This window comes from Heterocephalus glaber, unplaced genomic scaffold (assembly GCF_053883595.1).
Source record: "Heterocephalus glaber isolate CG9 unplaced genomic scaffold, H.glaber_assembly_v1.0 deba00000942, whole genome shotgun sequence".
Taxonomy (NCBI): domain Eukaryota; kingdom Metazoa; phylum Chordata; class Mammalia; order Rodentia; family Bathyergidae; genus Heterocephalus; species Heterocephalus glaber.
In genome coordinates, this window is record NW_028258174.1 from 650,737 (window position 1) to 669,120 (window position 18,384).

General features: G+C 39.3%; 1 pseudogene; it reads right to left on the reverse strand.

Annotated features, from left to right (window-relative positions):
• Window positions 1-8,627: 8,627 nt before the first annotated feature.
• LOC101708577 (U1 small nuclear ribonucleoprotein C pseudogene) lies at window positions 8,628-9,414 on the reverse strand (annotated as a pseudogene).
• Window positions 9,415-18,384: the final 8,970 nt, after the last annotated feature.

Genomic DNA, 18,384 nt, shown 5'->3' on the forward strand with positions numbered 1-18,384 from the left:
TTGCTGAACTAGGTTAAGTAATAAGACTCTTGACTGAGAATCCAAATAAAATTAAGGCTGTGTATGGCAGGGGATGATTGGGAGAGAGGTTCATTCTTAACAAATTTTCCATTCAAGGAAAAATATACATTGCTGAAGATATAAAAGTAGAAATTGAGGTATTTAAGGCTAAAATAAAAAGGTTTCACGTTAAGAATTTCCACATCATAGTATTTTACAGATGAAACTACAAAGCAGTTTTATTTCATTACTGAAGCACAAGCTTCCATCACCAGGTATTTGTTGCACACCCCAGCAGGACTGAGCGTCGTGGTCTACCCGTGTGCACTGAGCAAGCCCTTAGTGATGTAATGGAAGAGCACAGGGAGTGTGGACTCAAAACCAAAGATCCACTCCTGACTGAAAGAGGGCAGTTTCTTACCTTTGCTCCCACTCCTGTGCAAGTGATTGGACTTGAACTAACTGGACAGCCCTAAAATGCAACTTGGAGGAATATAGTTAACAATAATAACAGTGCAAATCTGCCCCCACTCATCTATTCCAGTGTGATGTGTGTCAACTGACTTGAGCTTTAATTCCCTCTGACCCAGTAGCCCATTTTATCAGCCACATAAGTGCTATGAAACAGTTCTGAAGAGACACTCCTGTGAAGGAAGTGGGTTTGACTCTATTTGCCCTTTGTTGTGGTCAGTAAAGGAACTACTTGTGCTTTTTAATTAGAAAGGTGGGAGCAGATTCTTCCTAATTGCAATTTGAGCCTTATTTTAAAGCATTTAAAGAATGACTTTTTCAAAGTAATTCACGGACCTTTTGTCCTGCATTCAAACCCTGGCCTTTTCTTTGAATACCTTCTCATTTCACGCATTTTACTTAACACTTCCTGCAGAACAGATTCACCCTTCTCCGTTCTAAATTTCAAGTTTTTGAAACTGCAGCACTACTTGTGTTTACTACTTAGCTTTGTGTGCCTAGGGTCTACAAAAGAGGGTGAACACGCAGGGACAATGGATATGAATGCACATGGGCTCTAGAAAGAGGAATTCAGCAGTGCACATTTAGAATAGCCAGAAAGTGTTCATCAGAAATTGCAGACAGCTGCTTGTGCTAAGTAGGATTTATCCTCAGAACTAGACAAGGAAATTTGTATTTCCTGTTTTAATTAGAAGGGACTTTCACAACATAAGAATAAAAGGCACGGTTTGCCCCAAAGACATGCATCTGCTTTATATAAAAATAAATGCATTATAAGTGTGAGAAATTGCTTGAAGATGGCCATGATATTGAGAATATGCTGTGTATTTACTTTATAGTCATCTGAGGTTTTCTTTTCCAGTAAGGTTAAGAACCTCAAGAATTTTTATGAGTGGCTTAGAGAAAAGCATGTTCAAGCACTGTTGTTCATGTTATATTTGTACAGAAAGGCGAAAAGAAGCTTTTTGTCTCATACACCTGACAAATATATTCACATAAATTCTGCTTTTTTGTGTGGACCCACAGAAAATGAAGTGCTCCTTATTTTTCACCACGGTTGTTGATTTGGGATGCATAGCAAATGGAGTATAAATTCAGGGGTGTGTGTGTGTGTGTGTGTGTGTGTGTGTGTGTGTGTGTGTCTTTTTCTCCTGAATTTGCAGGAAAATTTACTGGTTTCTTGCATGATATTGATTTTTCTTTTTAATAAATCACCTTTATATATGTCAATGCAGAGGATACCAAATTCACTGTTTCAAAGGAATGCATGTCAAAGAGACATTTTAAATCATTTACAGTGACAAGATTCCTAGCAGAACCATAAATCATCTTTTCGAATAAAACTGGAAATAATAATCACTTGATCCTGCTCTATATAAAACTAAGGTGGGGTGTGTGTGTGTGTGTGTGTGTGTGTGTGTGTGTGTGTGTTTCTTAGAGCTAGGGATTGAACCCAATATAACTCAGTTTTTATTTCTATATACCTCTTATTCTAAGAAAATATGATTTAAACCTTAAGGTTTAAGGAAATTCATTTTCCTTTTTAACTATACAAATATAGGTATTTTGAAAATAAAAAAAGGTCTTTTCTGAAAACAATAGTCCAACTTTTTCTATTAAAGGTAGGTAGAACTTGCTGCAAATTAATTTTCATTTCCCTCCTTCATGCCTCTGCTAGTTCCTCCTAACTTCCCCATTTGGGCAGGGAGTATTTCTTGATGTATAAGTTTATGGTCTTGAAGTGTTTTATGACTTGTCCTCTCCTTGGCCTCTCCTCACATTGTATTCCACCCTATATTAATATTTAGCAAAAGTTCTTTTCAACTCTCAGATGATTCTTGGAATAGCCTTTAAATCTCTTTCAACTAATGTAACGAAGTACTATAGACTGAATATTTTATAAATAACAGAAGTGTATTTCTCACAGTTTTGGAGACTGGGAAGTATGGTCAGGGTCCAGCATCATTGGCTTCTCCTCCAGATTGCAGACTGCCAATTTCTTCATTTTCTCATAGGGTAGGAAGAGCGTGAGAGAGCTCTCTGGTGTCCCTTCAGTAAATGTACTAATCCCATTCACAGGAGCTCCACTCTCAGTACCTAATTACCTCTGGAAGGCCCCACCTGCTACAACCATCACATTGGGAGCTAGGATTTTAATAGATACATGTTGGGAGGGTAAAAACATTACTTCATTGCAGCTCTACAGCAAATGGATTCTACCCTCCATTTGTTTTTACTTTGACATTTTATTCTTTTTTTTTTTTTGGAACCAGGGATCAAACTCAGGACCTTCCACTTGCCAGGCAGGCACTGGCGCCACTGAGCTAAACCTCCAGCCCAACATTCTATTCTTTAACAACTTCATAATCTCAGCATCTTGTTCAAGAATTCACTGTACCCAACAACGAACCAAATTGAAATGTCTAAGTGTTTAAAGTCTTCATTCATTCATTCAATAATGCTTTCATCCAAAAAATATTTGACTACCTACCTGCATTGAGCATTGTTCTAAATCCCAGGGGTATTACATTCTAGTGGGAGAGAAAGATGAATCAAAATATTAATAAATATAATTTTAGTATTGATAAGAGATAGTGATGATAATGGGACTAAAACAGTATGAAGGGATAAAGAATGATGGGATAGAGTGGTATTTTAGATAAAGGAAGACAAAAAAAGTTTCTGAGGAGGTGCCATTTGATAGAGACTATAATGAAATGAGTGAATTGGCCCTGTAAGGCCTGGTGGAAGACTGACTAGTACAGATTCAGAGGGAATGTGCTGTTTCTTAGAGAAAGAGCAGAAACCCTAAACCAATGTAGCTGGAGACAGGAAAACTAGCAGGGAGGTGAAAGGAGATGCAATCCAAAGGACAGGAAGAAAACGGAAGGTCTTGTTTGTGTACTCTGCTGTGTAAGGAATTTTAATTTCATTCTGAGGATGATGGAGAGTGTTTAGGAAGGTTTATCGTTGGACTGACATGATGTGATTGATGTTTTACATCTTGAGTGCTGAATGAAGAACAGATAGTAGGACAAGGGGTAAGAAAAGGCCAGTTAATAGAGTCATTCATTTAGTAGTTTAGGCAAGAGATCAAAGTGTCTTGGGCTAGGATAGTAGTGGTAGATATGGTGAGATATGGTTGGAGGATTTGGAATATATTGGGAATATAAAGCCAGTGAAACTTGATTTAGATGGATTAGATGTGAGTGGCAGAGATAGAGGGTTCAGGGAATCATAAATGACTGATAATTCCTAACTTTGATCTTGGTGAATGGAAGTATTATTCACTGAGATTGGAAGATGGAGGCATAGCAGTTTTGAAAAGAGAGAATCAATTCTGTTTTCAATTGTTAAGGTCAAGATGTCCCTCAAATATCAAAATAAAGACATCAAGTAAGGAACTATTTATAGGAATCTGGTACTCAGGGTATCTGGGCTGGAGGTTAAAATGGAGAGCCATCAGGATGTATTGGTTATTTAAACTCAGGCATTAGATGTAACTGAGCTCCAGCTCACTCTAATTTTTCAAGGAGGAAGAATCAAGATTCAGTAAAGGAAATTAGAAGAAGTAGTGAGGTAGGAAGAAAACTGGAGAATGTAGAGGTTAAAAGTCAAAGGAAGAATTTCCTCAAGAGAGTATGATTTTGTCAAGTAGTGCTCAGAGATAAAGAAGAACAGAACTTCCCATTGATTTGACAAGATGGAAGTCATTGGTAAACACATATGACATGATTTCATTGCAATTTGGGGAATGAAAGATTGATTGCAGTGGGTTGAGGAGAGACTGAGATGAGAAGTGGAGTCTGTAGAGACATAGGTAACTCATTTGAATACTGGGGGTTGGGGTAAGTATGAAAAAGGAGGGACCATTTAACAGTAGCAGAAAGGCCACACCATAGACCTGAAAACAGTGATAAGGGAATTGAGACTTGGTGGCAAATACTGGAGGATGAATAAGAATGGCAATTGTTCATTGGATTGGAAGATCTAATGTGATTTGAGAAATTTAAAGCATCAGAGCAGTAAAAAATGTGCTGGGAAGTGAAGATGAGACTGGTAACATATGCTTCAAAAACACAGATTGGGAGAAATTACCTAGAGGCAGACACAAAACCAAGGAGAACTCCAGCCCAATGCCAAAGCCCCCTGCTTCTCTTTTTGGTTTTCAGTTGAATATCCAAGGAATTAGGTGTCTTAGTTACTTTTCTCTCATTGCTGAGATAAAATACCCAACACCCAAAGTTAAAGGAGAAGAAGTTTATTTAGCTCACAGTTTATAGAGATTTTAGTCCATAATTGACTGACTCCAAGGCAGAGTGGCATGGCAGAGAGGTATTGCAAAGGAGAAACAATTCATGGCAGGCAGAAAGTAGTAAAGCAACAAGGGGGAATACAAGCCTCTTTCTGTCCCTTATATTGTATCTAGTCTACTGGGATTAGGGCGGTGCCAATCTAATCAATGGATTGATTTACTAATCACCCACCCTTAATCCTAGCATTGCACCATGAATCAATCATACACTCTAGATCCAGCCACCTCTGAAATAGCCCCACCTATGACTGCATGAGTCTTTGAGGGGCCATCTAGACACAAACCATAGCATCAGGCAATCCAGTTGAGTGGCTCTGCTGGTGTCTTTAGCACTTCCAGTTAGCCTTGTCCTTAAACACTTGGTTTAGGAGTCACCACCTCTCCAGGATGTCCCTATCTTCCCTTCTGGCTGAAATCATCTGCACAGTGGCATGATAATTATGTCCCATAGCTCACTGTTGTTTAAGATGTCATTTCTAGTATGTAGTCAGATTTTGAGTTCCTCTATTTCAGAAAAAAAAAAATTGGCCCTTATACCTAGAATGAAAACTACCATGGCATAAGACATACTATTTCATGGTGTAGTAGACAGTCCTAAGGAAATTGAGGCTCAAAGACACTGAGTGATGGGCTTAAAGCTTTCAGCTAATTAGGGGCAGAGGTCTTCACGCATTTCAGAGGCACTGGGAGATGTGAATGATATCCACCAGGCAAATTCAGTTCTGGCCCATCAATGACCAGTTTCCACTTTAGATTTGAGGCCTGTCCAGAAGGCCTGGATGCAAAGTAGCCAGGCTTCAAAGCACAGCTACAAAATATATTCAAGAAGAAGATCTACTCTGACCCAAAACCAACAATCCCAATCTATTTTGTTTATCAGATTGGCAAAGATGAGAACTGCTGGAAAATGCCAGAATAGTCAAGTAAAAAGTAGATACCAGTGAAGTTTTAATATCTTCATCGGTGTCTGGTCTATTTAAAGTTCCAAAAATCTCTTACTTCCAATGTCTAAATATTTTGTTTTTACAGCTCTTTTAGGCTTTTTATAAAGAAGTTCTTACTCATTTCAAATTTGGGACTGACTATAGATTCTTAAAAACATATTTTATATATATTTAACATATGTATTTTACCATGTTTGTATATGAACACATCTGTCATATGTAGTGGGTTTTTATTCTTTAAGAGCTAAGTACCAGGGATAATTTTCTATTTCTTTATCCTACAGAAAACTAAACACAGGGAAAGGAAATGTGTGGACTCCTTTGTGAGGCCAATCCATAACATGAAAATTTGTACCTTGAAAGTGATTTTTCTGATGATTTATGGAATGTAGGGTGCGTTTGCAGTGCTGAGTGCCTCCTTGCAGAGGCTGATGGGCAGTTGACAGAGCAGAATCTCACTGAACTCATTGTAACTGGATATACACAGAAAACACTGGCTGTACTTGACCCTTTCTAAGAGTGAAACATCCTCTATAGTGAATTGCTCTAACAGAAGTTGTTCCAAAATAGAAAAGGTAGTGAATAGCTTTCAAAACCTTTTACAACATAACTCCCATCCCCAATCCACACACCTTTTTCAGTGAGAGGGTTGGGCTTGCTGCTGCTCAGCTTGCAGCCCTTGGTTTCCAACAGGACGACAGCTAATGTGTTCAGAGAATGTTGATTCTTCCCTGGTTATTTCTGGAAGGCTTTGGTGGATGAATAATCACTGCTGGTTCTGTTCTTAAGAGCCAAAGGAAATGGTGGCCCTGTCTCCTCCTACCCTCCCCCCAAAAAAAGAGCCTAAATGAAGATGAATGGATTCTCTGCCCCACAAAGGGCGAAGGGTACGCCCTCCATCTACAATAAGAATGGTGGGGTGATTCCAGGTCCCCACAAATGTATCCTTTCCTTGTGTTGTTTTTTGGGGGCTTCCTGACTGACCGCCTGCTCAGCCTTTAAAAACCTTTACCACCAGGTCAGGAAGAGGTCATTGTAAACTAACTCAACACCTCCTTTCTAGGTCATTCTTCAACTGGCAAAAAAGCACCAGAGGAAATAATGTGCTTGGATTTTCAAAGGCTGGCTTTTATACTAAGTATTTGTGCTCCCAGTCTTTCACATGTTGGCCACCGAGCAAATAGTCTTGGCACCAACTAATGTGATTTGAAGTTGGTTTCACAGGTAGTTTTCTTGGTCTTAATCTGCATCTTGCCTACAAATGTCTCCTGCTACGCCTCTCCTACCCATATGAAGAAATGAGTGGTCACACTTTAAAGCAAAAGCATGAATTGCTAACATGTCAGGCACAGGGGTTCTCCTTGTTTTCGAGTATTTAAGAATCAGATATTGACTTCTTGCCTTGTGTGTGATACATGTTTTCTCTAAGGCATCCTTTTATGTACAGAGAAAATCGATCAATTTAGTAATTTCTAGTTCCTTGAAAAATAATTTTCAAAACATAGAAAAAACATGAAAGAAATGTGTTATGATTAATCCCAAATATATTTGTTAGGCAATTCTGGAAATTTTATTGTAATTTTACTACACAGTGAACCAAGCTCTTGATCAAATCATTTGTTATCTTGAGATTTAAAAGATGGCTGGTATTGTAACTCAAGTGTTAGAGTACTTGTCTACCATGTGTGAGGCTGTGTTCTGTCTCTAGCACCATAAAACAAAACAAACAAAAAGACAAATAAAAATATGGGTGAGGATAGCAACTGAGAAGGAGGATGGAAGACAAAAAAGTGTTGATGTTATTTTGGTTAATTTCCCCCCTTGTACAATAGTCTAATTATTTAAAGTAAGTTATCCTTTTTTATTGTGTCAGAGTGTGGTGTATAGGAATGTAGCCTGTATTCTATTTACTTCTACCTTTTAACAGAGAGCAGCATAGAGAATAAAGAAATGTAAAATTGCCTTAAATAGGTTAAAGCTCATTAACTCTGCAAAGGGTAACAACAATGCCCTAGTATTAAAATTTTACCCCCAATCCAGCAACTGTAAGAGGAAGTACATTCCTCATAGATGAAAGAGGGAAATCACTGTCCTGCCTAAAAATAGCACTGTGTTTTCTACCAGTTCCTATCAGCTGGAAGTGGCGTTAAACAGTAGTTGTCGAGGAGAAAGAGACAGTAATTGAGTGTGGCTGTTTCCTGAGCAAGGCCCAGCCCAGGTGGTGAAAGTTAAGTATCATCATTCAGATAAGGCCCCAAAGCAGTTTGCCTTTGCTGCAAAATGTCCACTCCGGGTGTTGAACCGTGGACAGACGAAATCCAGGCCTGATCACAAGGCAGCAGTGGCAACTGCTCAGGCAGGGAAACTGGGGAGCTGTTAAAACTCAGGTGGACATTTCTGCAATGGTCCGAATACTTGAGGATTATCTGCCAAGTAACTTGAACTGGGGGTTTTGAAGGCCATGGGAATAACTCCTGCTGAAATGGAGAAAGCGAGGAAAGGAGAACAAGAGCTCGTCTTCTGAGGGTGTGCGCAGCATTCGTGTGTCCTGGCTGCCTGCCGCAGGGAAATGCTCTATCCCGTCTCCCTGGCAGTGCGGGCACGAGTGGGTTCTTATGTTTCACATCCCCGAGCTGGTTCTCCTTAATGAGAAGGAAAGAATGCATGTGGGGCCTGAGTTCTCACAGATGCTGAATGAAAGCAAGCACTGATCAAGAGACTTTCCGCTGGGTGGGACCAGAGGGACAGCCGAGAGCCTTGAAGGGTGTTGGAGCCTGACAGACATGGGTGGGGTTCTCACCTCAGTGAGAACGGAGTTGCTTTTTTTTTTTAAGAGCTAACAATTTTATTTTCACATTTCACAAATAAAACTGTACTTTCTACACTTTTGTTTATCCTACTTCTCCCTTCAAAACTATTCTCTCTTTGATAGGAAGGGGGCCAAGTCTTCCTTCTCTTGCTGTTAGAAAACACCTAGAGTCATAGCAGTATGCTTTCCTGGTGAAGCAGAACAAATAAAACTGATATAAAGAGGCTGCTCCTCTAGCTTTATCTGTCTGGCAAAGTCATTCCTGGCCAAGTGGGCATAATCCCGGGCCGAGTTGGAGGTCCCATCATCGGGTGGTCTCATTCCAGGAGCAGATCCCACCAGCTTAATCCCAGGAGGAGGGAGATCCATCATTAGCACCATGGGGGGGGGGCCTTCCATATGGGGTGCTGGCATCATGCCAGGGCAAGGAGGCCCCGGGAGGCTGGGTGGAAGTGGGATTATCGCCCCGCTGGGGAGGAGCAGAGAATAGAGTAGGAGGTAACTTTCCTTGTTGAAATGCAGCCGTTGTTTTGCCAATCAGGCTCTGAGCTGATTCAGGCTGATTTGCTTTGTGTTTCCTACCGTGGCAGTGTGTCTTTCTCACAGACTCTCACAGACTCTCTAGTCAGGGGTGGAGGACGTATCACAGTAGTCACAATAAAACTTGGGCATGTTGCTCTGTAGGCCATTGGCTGCTCTGTCCTGAGTTGCTTTTTGAACGTGGGACGATGGATTACTTGAGTCACTCTGTCCTCATCTTAGAAGAGACCAGATGCTCCCTGCTCTTAGTCTACCTAATTCTTCACCAGCCACAGTTGTGTCCACAGGACTAACTGTGCACAGACTACCGGGTGGCCAGGACGCCAAGCCACACATTTATTCTGATCACCAGGGTACTTGGAGGTTATTGTAATGGCTGGGGAATATCTGTGACTTTAAAGTCTTTTTTATTATTTATTCAACCAGCATTCCTTAGGTAACTACTGTGTGTAGACCCACCCCCACACAAACCAATCCAAAAGCTCTAGACTGTAGATGACAGTACATTCTATAATTGAACTCCTTTTACAACACCTTGTGTTGTTAATAAGTTAAACAGTGGCTATAAGTCTTGAAGGAGGAAATTGTAACAACAGTTCACTTTTTCTTATGTGTGTCTTTAGCATGTAGCATGTATCATTAGTATAACTACAAAAAGGGCTACACTTTGGCATACAAATGGTTTTCAAAAGTATATTTTTACTACTGCACAAAAGTTCATAGATGACCAGGATGCCTTTCCAATAACGTTGTGTAAATATCATAGAAAATAATGACAATGTTGTGTGTAGTTTCTCAGTTTGTTTTAAATAAAAACTGGGCCAACAGGCCTTCAGATAAGAGGTTAGGATAAAAGAAGATTGAGACTTCACTGCTTCTATAGATTGAGCCTCTGACTTCCAAAATGAGGAGCTGCCCTGTAATCCTAATGGATTGACTTCCAAAATTCCTTGGATTTGTCCTGCTAGACTAGTCTCTCCTAGGGCTTAGCTGGATCCCTGCAGATAGATACTGTGGTTTATATACAGTAATTCCACTTAGTCCAGCTGTAAATTGAAGCCTATTGTATTAATATAACATTGAAAGGCCGCCTTGCCCTAGTCCAGGGAAGCTGAGCTTGTCTTTCAGATGTGTTTAGCAGAATATCAAAGATTTTCAATTAGTTGGTTGGAAGGCCCTTGGAGAAACAGCCACCCTGCCTACCCATCTATTGTCTACGTTTCTGCCTGCTCCTCCCCAGCGGGACGGATAGAGATTCTGTGCGTGGTCATTAATGGGCCAGATTTGGTGGGGGCTTTGTTCTTAAACAGGGGCTTTATCTTATCCCTGCTGGTTAAGCCCCTCTATGTACTCCTCACCTGTCATAACTGTCATACATTTAATTCATCATGCAGATGGACAAGAGGAGCTAGCTGATCATGCCATAAGGCAGGAGGAAGCCAGGAGCAGGGCATGGCCAAGTCAGTCTTAGAACTTCACCATCAAAGATGATTACTAGGTTTTAATTAAAAAAAAAGTTTAAATAAGATTTTAATCAAGTAGGAAGTTTCATGGAAGAGATTTTTTTTTTTTGCTTCATAATTCTCCCTCAGAGCAGACTGGATTTTTAGCATTCAGCATTTCAAAAAAAATACCACAAAATGTGTTTAATTTGAGGCATCCAAACGAAAAATGTGATGAGTATTTTAAAAAGTAGAAGAATGCTCTTCCCCTATTTTTTAACTTTTTCTGATTATAAAAGTAATAATTCATTCTTAATGACTTGAAAAAATGCAGAAGAGAAAAAATCAGTAGTATTTCTGCCACCTAGTTATAAATGATGATTAGTATTTTGTCTATACATTTTTAATCTCTTTATAGGTACACATTTTTCCACTAAAAATGATTACAGTAATACCAGTTATGAATCCAAGTACTTCCCCTATTATTTTATATCTTCTGCAACACTATTGTTTACTATAAAACTAGGACACACTTATATTGCAAAGTATTTAAAACATACCTGTGGACATCTATTAAGCACATTCTGAGTGCCAGGCTTTTTTCCAGATGCTTCATGTGTATTAAGTGATTTAGTCCTCACAACCTCATGGTGAACTTAATGCTATTATTATCTCCATTTTACTAATGAAGACTGAGAAGTAGAGAAGGTAATTAACTTGCTTAGTCAGACAGCATGTGAATAGTAGAGTCAAGATCTTAACCTAGGCAGAATGACCTCAGAGCCAAATCTCTGAACCACTACCCCAAACAGCTCCATAGAATTTTCTTGTGTAAATTATACATTTAACTGATTCCATATTGTTTACCATTTGGCTTGTTTCCAACTTTTTAATATATAAAAACAGGGCTTATGGTCAAAAACTTAGTGAATAATTCTCTGAGTACATCCCTAGTTCTTTCCCTGGAATAAATTCCTGTAAGTATAATATTTGTGTTAAAATGTGTAAGCTTGCTTTTTCAAAAAGCTAAACAGAGAATTACCACATGACCCAGCAATTCTCCTGGATATATACCCAAAAGAATTGAAAACAGGGACTCAGATGCTTCTGTGCCAATGTTTGTAGCAGCATTATCGACAATAGCCAAAAGATGGAAACAACCTGAGTGTCCACCAGCCGAAGAAGGGCTGAACAGGATGGGGCTTGTCTGTACGCTGGGAATGAGCCGAACACAGGAGCGGGGCTCCGGCGCATGCTCACATGGACGCGAATCAGGAAAGCACTGTGCTAAATTACATAAGCCAGACACTGCAAGACTCTCCTTCCACTTATTTGAGGTAACTGGAAAAGGCAGAAGTTTAGCAACAGAATAGAAAAGAATAGAGACTGGGGACTGAGGGCACAGAATTTATGTTTCAAGTGATGAAAAGTTTCCGGAAGTAGTGATGATTGTTGCTTAACGCTTTAAAAGTAATTAGTGGGCCGGGGATTTAGCTCAGTGGTTCCGTCGCTTGCCTAGCACGCGCAAGGACCCGAGTTCGATCCCTGGTACCAAAAAAAGAAAACAAACAAACAAATAAAAGTAATTACTACTACTGAGTTATACACTTAAAATGGGTAAAATGGTAACTTTATATTTTATATTTTTTACCACAATTAAAATGTGTTCATGGCCTTGCGTCAAGATTGAGCATATCTTCATTATTATTTTTAATTTAAATAAATTTATATATAATTTATCTAAATTATATTTATTTTGAATAAATATATGGGTCAAAATCCTAAAGGTGCCAAAAGGTATAAAGTGAAAACTCTACACACATCCGCACTTCTTTTCCTTGGAGGTAACAACTGTTTTCAGCCTCTGTGTGGCCTTCCCTACATGTATCTGTGTGCAGTATGTACACTCTCTTTCCTTCCTTTTCACATAAATTATAGTATCTTATAAAGCACTCATTAAAACTTGCATTTATAGACTTTGACCCATTTATTTAATTTATTTATCCATTCATTCATTCATTCATTCATTCATTTTTGTGGTACTGGGAATCAAACCCAGGGCGCTTTACCACTGAGCATGTTTTTCTTTGAAACATGGTTTCACTAAGTTGCCTAGGCTTATCTTGAACTTCTGATCCCCCTGCCTCAGCTACCTCAGTGTACCACCATGCTCAATTGCCGCCCCCCCCCCAACCTTCCAAGTCAGCTACATCCCCAGTCCTTGTTATTCTTTAGTTTGAGACAAGATGTCACTTGAGTTTTCCATACTGGGTTCAAATTTGCAATCCTCCTGCCTCATATTCCCAGAATGCTGCTCATTTTGCCTCTCATAAAATAAAGAGATCTATAGGATCCCTTCTGATATCTCAAATCTACAAAGTGTTTAGCACTTTAGCATAAGGTCAACTTAGTTTAAAATTTTGCACAGAGCTGATAACAGATTCCATACTTTGGTTACATATAATTCCCAAAAGATCAGTGGTAGAGTGCTTGCCTTAGCAAGTGTGAGGCCTTGGGTTTGATACCCAGCACCACAAAAAGAATTAAAAATTTAAAAATAAATAAGCAAGCAAACAAACAAGATTTAAAACCATAAGTGAAGATACTAAAACTGCCATATGTTACAAAGATTTTTTTTAAGAAAACTGCAATCAAGGGGGTTTCCCCTCCTTTTCAAGGATCTTTTAATCTTTTCTTCTCACATTTTTTATTAGAGCACATTGGTTATACAGATTAACAGGCTTTATTTTGAAAAATTAGTACATGTACATAACATACTTGAATCACCCCCTTTGACCTCCCTTAATTTTACATAGTTGGGGGAGTTCCAATGTGCATACTGTATTTTGAGCATATTCATGCTAGACTATTACAACTCCAAAGAAGTGTTGAGTGTTAAAAAATGAAAGCATCTTTAGAATTTAGGGGAAATGGACTTTTTCCTTCCAGTAGCAATAGACACCTAGAACGTCCCCATATGTAGTTGCATCCGTCACAGAAAGAAAGCAAGCTAGAATCTGTGAAGAATGCTGAGGTTGTAAAGTTAGGTGATGTTTATCTTATTACAGCAAGAAGTTTCATTACCTTTCCCATAATTTGACAGCACTCTCCACTGCTTAGATAGCATAGAGAAAGAGGCATCTCAGATCCTTTAAATGACACGTGCCAAACACGTGGAAGGTAAATCCCCTAATTCGGTCAGTTCCTCCAGCATTCCATGGCAGACAGCCAAGCTCAATATTTCTGCTGGATAAACAATGCACTCTTGTATGCTACACTCCTCACTGATTGCCTGACTTCGATGGATGGGGTTGCCTCAGTGAGAATAGGAAATTAAGCCTGGGTTTCTAATGCCCTTTGTGTGTTTTTCACCATAAAACATTTCTCTAAACTAATTACGGGCTGTGATCAAATTAGCTTAGGCTAGAAGAAAGGAGAAAACTTGGAAAATAGATTTAATTCTTCCCTTTCCCCATCTACTACCTCTCCCTTGATTTGTTTTTAGTGATTGTCTTTTCAGATTTCCTAAGTGGAGGTCATTTTTTCTCTGTTGCATTTTTTTTTTTTTAGCTAAATCAGTTTTCCAAGGCTGATACATTTGGTCATCTGAAAGACCCAACATAAGGACCAGAAGGTGTGTGTCAGATGGGGATTACAGTTACTTGAAACTTATGACAAAACTGCTGACTTCATTCAGACTAGAGGAACAGAATTGGGAATCAATGTTCAGATACTTCCTTTTAATTGTTTCAGATGTTTTCTTTATCATATAAAAATAGGGCATTTTTAGTAGTTGCAAGAATACAAGTAGAATTACAGTATATTTTGCCTTGCTTTTCTCATGAGCATTTTGCATATTACCTTTGTTTTAGAACTTTCTTAATGGCTGAATAAAAGTTATATCATGTGGAGATAGAATAATTATTTAGAAAATCTTTGGTAAATTTGAATATTAATATTATTTTCAGTTGTAACTTATATAACATTGTAATAAAATATGCTTATATAAATTTGTTCAAATTATTTTCCTATGGATATATTCCCATCAATATAATCATTTGACTCAAGGTTATGAATCATTAAGGCTTTTGAAAATATATAGCTAAATTTCTTTCCAGAAAAGTTATACCAACAAAGTATGATTTATAAATATCTAGAAATTTTGGTTAATCCTAAAATTTCAAGAATTAACATTCTTTTCTACTTTTTCTATGCAAATATTGATAACATCATTAATATGTGGATATAATTACCCTGGAGCATGGATGGCGAACCTTTTAGAGCTTTCAATGATACAAACAGCCCACTGAAGCACTTGTGCCACAAGTTTGCCACCACTGCCCTATAGCATAGTGCTTCTGTGTTTTGTTCATGTGAAAACGTACTAGGTTCTGACCATGTGCTGGGCATTAGTCCATACTCCACAGAGCAGCTGTTGCTATCCTTAAATACTTTATTGTTCTTTCACAGTTCTGGAGATCAAACCCATCATCTTGCATGTGCTAGGCAAGTGCTCTGCCCCTGAGCTACAACCCTATCCCTTTTTATTTTTTTATTTTGAGACAGTTTCTTACTAAATTGCTAGGCTGTCCTCAAACTTGTGATCCTCCTGCCTTAGTAGCTGGAATTGCACATCACTGCTCAAAATTTAAGATAATCTTCCAGACTGTTTCTTTGACCAGTCAATGATTTATAATGATATATTTGAACCATTTATATTAAGAATGCATCTTGCAGGGCTGGGGATTTAGCTCAGTGGTTATGCCACCTGCCTTGCAAGCAGAAGGGCCCGAGTTCGATCCCCGGTACCAAAAAAAAAAAAAAAAGAATGCATCTTGCCATAGCTTTCATTCTTTTTTGGGGGGGTGGTACTGGGGATCGAACTCGGGACCTTGTGCTTTCGAGGCAGGTGGCAGAACCACTGAGCTAAATCCCGGGCCCTTCATACATATTTTAAATCAGATAATGATCACCATTAAAGAGTGATAGATATATATGTGTATGTATATGTATATCTAACAAAAAATGATGAATACATGAAGATGACAATAGTAACCCACTTTCAGTAGCATGTAGAATTTTGAGTTGATGTTCTTGTATTTTCTGGTATTTATCCATCTGCATTCTTCGTGGTGGTTCCCTTATCATGCCACAATATTCACTCATAACTGAAATTAGGAACATAATCTGTGACCACAGACACGAACCATCCTAAGCAATGCCTTTGCATACAGAACGTGTGTCCTTGCTCTCATTGTCCCAGTTCTCTGCTAATCTCAGAGGCTGATTGTCTGTTATGAATCCAACCCATCCATTCAGAAGCTGTTCCTGTCAATGTTCCACAAACATAGTACGTTGTCTTTTCTGGGAGGCATTAGGGAAGAAAATATTTTAAGTGTGGATAGCATCTAAAAGGTAGGCACATGATTAAGCAAATTAGTGGTCCTCAAATTTGATAGCACATTGGAACCACCAAAAGATCTTCTAAAAATAGAGGTGCCAGGCTGGGGATTTAGCTCAGTGGTTCCACTGCCTGCCTCGCAAGCTCAAGGACCCGAGTTCAATTCCTGGTACAAAGAAAACAATTGAGGTGCCAAGGTCCCAGCATTCTTAATTGATTGAGATGCAACTAGATACAGTATTTTAAGCTCTCCAGGACATTCTGGTGTGCAGCAAAGTGTGAGGACTACTAATGAAAGCCTTTGTGAGGCATACTTTAATGGTGTACTATGTGTTCCATTTTCTAATGCCCTTGCCTGGGCTTTTTTTGTATTTGTGTCCATACCAGGATGTGTTAACCTTCTTAACTGTTTTTTTATGGGAAGAAAAAGAGAAGTAAAGAGAAAATTTGCTTTCTAAAAAGTAACTAATTCAACCTGGAAATTATTCCACAGGCATTTTTTGGGGAATAACACGTAGGTCTTAAGCAGGATTCTGGGCTGTCAATGCTTTCGCAATTCTGACCTTTCTTGTCCTCTCTACACTGAAACCCAGTGTATGGCTGGGAGTGCCTCACCTGAGACTAAGGTTCTCAGTTCCTCAAACGCAGCTGTCCTATTCTTTGTTACAGGAAAGAGGAGAGAGAAGGAGAGTGAAGGGGGGCGGGTGGGCCCTCTTGCTTCCATCCTACAGTGTTTCTCTCTGACCCAGTTCTAATAAAACTCAACACCAGCTATCCAGATTTCAGAATATCCCACTTAGGAGGCTCTGTCCAGATGTGTATGTGGCTTCTCCTGCTGTCTGTGGTGATGCCTGTGTGGGGGAGCTGCAGGACAACCTTCTAACCATTTCTGTCTTGAGCCCCTGGTAAATGAGAACAGAAACATGGTGGGGTGGATTTAGCTCTTCTCTGGAAAGAGGATGGTTTCAATACTCCTCATCCCACACAGACTTCCAGGGGTGCTTTGAAGGGAACCTTATGCCAGCAGGCCTTTGAGCTTCCCCGGAAGCCGCAGCCTGTGTTGTGTAAAGATTTGACTTTGGTGGGCCCTGGAGGGGAAGTGATGATGTTGCATGGGAGGAAGAGAAGGGAGAACTGCTGCTGGCTGGCAACCAACAGGAGACGGAATCCTGGTGATAAGTGAATTTGTGTGTCCATGTGCATAGAGAGTCTAAGCCCATTGTTAAATGGCTTGAGTTATGGTGTTAACATATAGCATAAATAAGTATCACTTAATATAAATATATTTCTTCCATTTAAAGAAGTGTTCAAAAAATGATCTTGCCATTTCATTGTCCATATCCTCTGGTCAGCCTAACAATATTAAAGGAACTATTATTTCCATTTCTTGTTTGGCCTAGCTAATACGTGACTGGGGTTTTAGGCCATGTTCCTGATCCCTGTCTGCCACAGTGGGGATAGAACCCAGGGCCTTGTGCCCACTGGCAAGTGCTGAACCTTTGAGCTCCACCCCCAGCCCTGTGGCTAAGTATTTTGTTATTTAAAAGTTATTGGCAATTTTTAAGTTTGTATGAAAAGAAAAAATTACAACTTGCTGACTTCAACAGGCTTACTTGTTTGGGCCAAGATCAGTCACTGTGCATGGGACAAGGGGCCGCGTGACCACCAGAGGAAGATTTAGATCCAATATTGACCCTGATGCAGGTCCCACACCCTCAGCTGCATCCCTCAGGGTCTAAACGTGACTTTGAGTTCAGCGTTTTCAGATTTTGGAGAGGCAGTAGTGATGTTTATACTGTCAAGGAAAGCATTCTTATCCAAACATTAGTGTTTCTGCAGCAGAAAACAGCATAAAGATGTATACTATATAGCAGAGCAGACAACAGTCTCAGCTCAGCAGTGAGGGAGCCATGGCATTTTGGAGGAAGGGAGAGAAGGTGGGAAACTAATTCAGAGCAGCAATTCTGGTGGCATTGAGGGTGCTGGAAATTGCAAAGGAGTGAAACTGGAATCGGAGAAAGTATTATAAAGTCATCATTTTACATTAGTGGTGGGAATTGATCTATGGTAATGGGAATTTAAAGTCAAACTCTCAATCTTCAGACCCTTTTTGGATTTGGAAATTGCAGATAAGTTACTGTGGGCCTATATAATGAGTGAGTGACCAAAAGAAAATTACTGTCTGGGAATATCTTTCTCCATGAAATTAAGAAAGTAACTAAGATTTTTAGAGATTGTAATTTTCCATGGACTGAGCATTCCTGACCTTTAGACTTGAATTGCCAATTTCTCACAATATTCTGTATAATAGTTTGTAAATACATTGAGGATGGGGATATAGCTCAGTGGTGAAGCAGGAGCTTTGCATGAGCAAGGCCCTGGGTTTGATCCTTAACACCTCGAAAAAAATAGTAATGTATGTTTGATCATTGATTAAATAAAATATGGTATATTTTGCACTT